The sequence below is a fragment of the Budorcas taxicolor genome, chromosome 10 (assembly GCF_023091745.1).
Source record: "Budorcas taxicolor isolate Tak-1 chromosome 10, Takin1.1, whole genome shotgun sequence".
Classification (NCBI taxonomy): Eukaryota; Metazoa; Chordata; class Mammalia; order Artiodactyla; family Bovidae; genus Budorcas; species Budorcas taxicolor.
This window is the reverse complement of record NC_068919.1, coordinates 30,457,818-30,462,264: the sequence shown is the minus strand read 5'-3', so window position 1 is coordinate 30,462,264 and position 4,447 is coordinate 30,457,818.

Genomic DNA, 4,447 nt, shown 5'->3' with positions numbered 1-4,447 from the left:
GTCCAAAGAGCATCTGCTCGTGATAGTAAACAAATAGACCTAAAAAGTAAAGAAAATTTGCTGATAAAACCAATTTATGCCTATGTTGTTTAGTTTTGATAGGAGATTGAATTCATTGAATATTGCATTGCAAAAGCAGAGAACAAGCTATGTAGAAATGCTACCCTAGTACTATTGATCTTTGAATCTAGAAAACAAAATTGAAATCAATTGACTTCAACTTGGTGAAGTCAACTTGAAATGAATAGGTGAATCTTTAAAAAAAGTTGGTACTTTTTCTTTGGCACACAAGTCTAGGTGTAAGAGAGGTAAGTAAAATTCACAAGGTTATAAAAAACCTGAAAAGGATAAACATTCATTCATTCTTATCTCTTATATTCATGTCTGGATGTATCTGACCCCCAGACCTAAAAAACCTCTACAAATATCACTGTTTTTATACTTTTCCCTTTTTCTCCCCAGGTGGGCATCCCTAGCATTAAATGTGGATCTCTTTGCTTCTGAAGCTTTCAATTCTTTATTTTTTACATAAAACCTAGTATTATTTAAAAGTAGATTTTATTTTTAAAAAAATATATCAATGCATTTTTTTGTGCTAGAAGGGTGATATTTTATGTTTTTTTATGTTCTCTTCTTTTCACTCCACATGAATAGGCTTACCAGTTTTATTTTTTATGCTCAGACCAACACAATTTCATGTGAAGCTGGACAAATTTATTCAACTCCAGTTCAAGCACTGATTTAAAAATAAATAAATAAAGCAAGATCAGGCTAGCTTTGGTTTTTTATATTTTCTTTTATAATAAATTCTCTCTTAAATGATGCCTATGTGTATATTCTGACATAATCATGGGCACAAATGTGCAGTGCCTGAAATCTAAAATGACACTGGAATATCTTTTCTTGCATTAGCATTATTTTAGCATTCCTGCAACAGGGAATGGTTTGGAGAAATACAGAGGCTTTCAGTTTATATATACACCTCTGATTATTATTCCAGTACCTCGAGTTACAGATCCAATTGCATATCATGATGGATGTATCTCTCAGAGCTCAAAAGAAGTGTTGGCAAAGAGAAGGACTCTAAATAAGGCAGCCATGAGAGCCCAAGATGTGAAATTGAAAATCGAATGCCATAGTGTTAAATGATGATCTAGTTTTCCTTTTGATTTCTACTGCAGTAATGGAGTATATATGGCGTCTTCAAGTATAGCATCATGTATGAAAAGCATACCAGGAATGCAGAACCACGATGGCTGTAACAGTCATGTTCTGTCTTAATTCCATTTTAATCAGTGGCTTCAGGAGCCATTTCCTAGGAGGGCAAAGGTGTCATTTATTAAGAAGAAATATATAAATCAGCATGTGTTAAAGAGGCAGAAAAATTAGGCAAAATGCTGGGAAAAGATGAAAGTGGGCCAATTGTTCTCATTTTATTTGAGGTATTGCAACACTGAGGCACAGTCAGACAGTTGCTGACACAATCTTGGAGATTTCAGGGCATATATTGGCAGTTGATCTATAGAACATTCTTATAAATGTATTTTCATCAGAGAAAACAAAGACACTGTCAATAGCTGAAAACTATTCTATGCTAAACTTAAGAAGCAAACAATAGTCACCTGGTTTTCTTGCATACAGATAGATGGGCTTATAATGGAAATGTTTGGTATACAACAGAAGTTAGTAGACTCTTTCGGCTTCATACCTGGTCGAAACTAAGAAGGAAAGAATGACAAAAAGGAGATGAAAAGAGTCATTCACTTGAGATATGATACTGTGTTTTCAGGAGTCTAAATTTAAAAAGAGAGAACTCATCACTAAGGTAAAATGTATTTGATATTAACAATATCGTGCAAGTTAATGTATTAAAAATGAAGAGGTAGGGAGGGAGAAAGTAGGTACTGGTGGGTGTAGATGTGGCATGAGAGTGCTGTGGGCTGACATAAGAGGTTCTCATTAGGATGAGGGATCATACATACAGGTAGAGGGCCCTATAGGCTTCCCTGGTGGTTCAGATGGTAAAGAATCTACCTGCAATGCAGGAACCTGGGTTCGATCCCTGGGCAGGGAAGATCGCCTGGAAAGGTGAAAGGCTCCCAACTCCAGTATTCTTGCCTGGAGAATGCCATGGACGGAGGAGTCTGGCGGGCTACAATCTGTAGGGGTGCAAAAAGAGTCGGACACAACTGAACAACTCATACTTCCACTTTCAGGGTGCCCCATAAGGGGGAAAAAAACAAAAGTCAATTTTTATTTTGTTCTCAGATTTGCCTAAAGTTTGCCTTGAACACAGTCCTGGTAAGTTCTAACAAATTGTCCTTAAAATATCAAAACTTTGTTGATTTCTTTTTCAGGTAAATATACTAGTTAGTGGGCCAATGATGGGTTCAGAGACTGGAGGTTAGAGCTTGGGTGTCTACAAACTGTCAGCATCTTTGCATGTATTTTCTTAAATGAGAGAATTTAATGGTGTCTGATATTTCTCTACCTTATAAAATGCACTGTTATCAGAGGATAAAAACTACCTGTCCACTTCTAAGAACTCCGAGTTAAATTGGACAATATCAGGTTTATATCTCCTATAGCCCACATGAAAAATTGATAATCATTTTTAATACTAATTTGTGGAATTTTTGGTTAGAATAGTGAGTCAGGTCAAAACCTGTTTGTGAAAGTTGCTATTACTTGCTGCTTCCTTAGAAAGGGTTGCTAAGTCTCTTCAGTGATTTCCTTCAAAATGTGATAGTTACAGTGTTTAGGGAGTAATCTGGCAAAAGAGAAGTGAAGGAGAATCTTTCCCTTGAAAATAAGTATTTCCGTTTATAATGTGCCCGAGTAATTCTCAGAGGAAAACCCTGGAATAAAAATCCAAGGCCTTTGTAGTCTATATCTATATATTTATATGTATATCTATCTGTTTCTATCTCTATCTATCTATCATCTATTTTGTCCCTTTACAGCTTTTGTCATATACTGAAAAAATATTGTAATCTAAAATTTTCTTCCTTCTGCATTCTCCTTTCTGTAACTTAGAGAATTCTCAACTTGAGAACTTGTTTTTCTCTTTCAAAATGTTCATTAAAGCACAAATGACTTTCTCCCTTTTGATGTTGCCAGAGAAACTTGAGCACTATGTAATTAAGCTTCTGTTTTAAAATGTTTCTCTCAACAAACACTGGCTTCTAGGGCTAAGACTGCATAATAGATGTTATTAACTGTACATATAAATAGGAAATGTATCTTGCAGTGCATTATATTTGCTGAATGAGTTTGCTTTATTCCAAAGTCATCTCTTTTACTAATGACTCATGGATTTTCTTTCCATTATTTAAAAATAATGTAATCATAGTCTATTCTGTAATAATTTGACATATCTTATATTCATATCTGAGCCTATTAATTAGAGACAACATATGTATTTATAATGTGCCTGTATTATTCAAGTTAATCCCTTTAATCCTATTTGAATGGCCAGATAAGAATTAAGCCCTTCAAACATCTTAATAAACAAACATTTAAATTCACCTATTTCCATCTTTGTTCTTGGCACCTATATGGAAAGCTTTTATGATGAGAATTGATAGAAGCAGAAAATAATCAATCTGGGAAGAATAAAATGTGAATTATTTTTCTTTGCAAAGAAGCTATAGATATTTACAAAAGAGTTCTCCCAGTCTACAGAGGTAGAAAGTCAGATAATGATTTTAAAGAGTTTAGTCACATCATTAGAAATTAATGATGCAATTATTCTGAGGGCTTAGGATAGTTGTTGGACTCCTATAATGAACCTGTGTTTCTTACAAAATAAGCAAATGCCTCTTTGAAGCCTTTTTAGCCCAAGTCAACCAGGGCAGTACAAGGCCTTCAGGTTTCTCAGAGGGTCCTCCAGCCTAAGCATTTACTAGCACAAAAATAACAGAGAAGCCGTGTTGAAGGCAATTTTAGATTCTTTTTCTGACACTGTGATCTGCACACATGCTAGGTCACTGAAAACAGGAGACGAAGCAGTTGTTTTTCCCTGCTGTGAGCCATGGATTTGAACATGCCTCACACTGTTCACATGCTGCGTTTTTCTTTCCCTCTTCATTTCCCTATAACACAAATGTAAACTGAGCTCAGGAAAATCCTCTGGGCCCTAGAAATAACACAGTCTATCCACATATGGACTGACTATCTTATTTCATTTCTTTTCCTCAAATTATGCAGAGTGAGACAATTAAGTAAAGATGAATGTTTTAGACCAGAAGGAACTGAACAATGGTTGGTATTCATTTATTTTTATTTTGAAAATATTTAGGTTATAACATATAGAAAATTTGAGAGAGATAAGTAAAGTAAAAGAAAGAAAACCATCAATAATTCTAAAACTAAAAGGTAACCACTTGTAATTAGTTTTATTTTCTTCCAGGTTTCATATGGCTTCATCGCTGGGATCGTGGTTGCC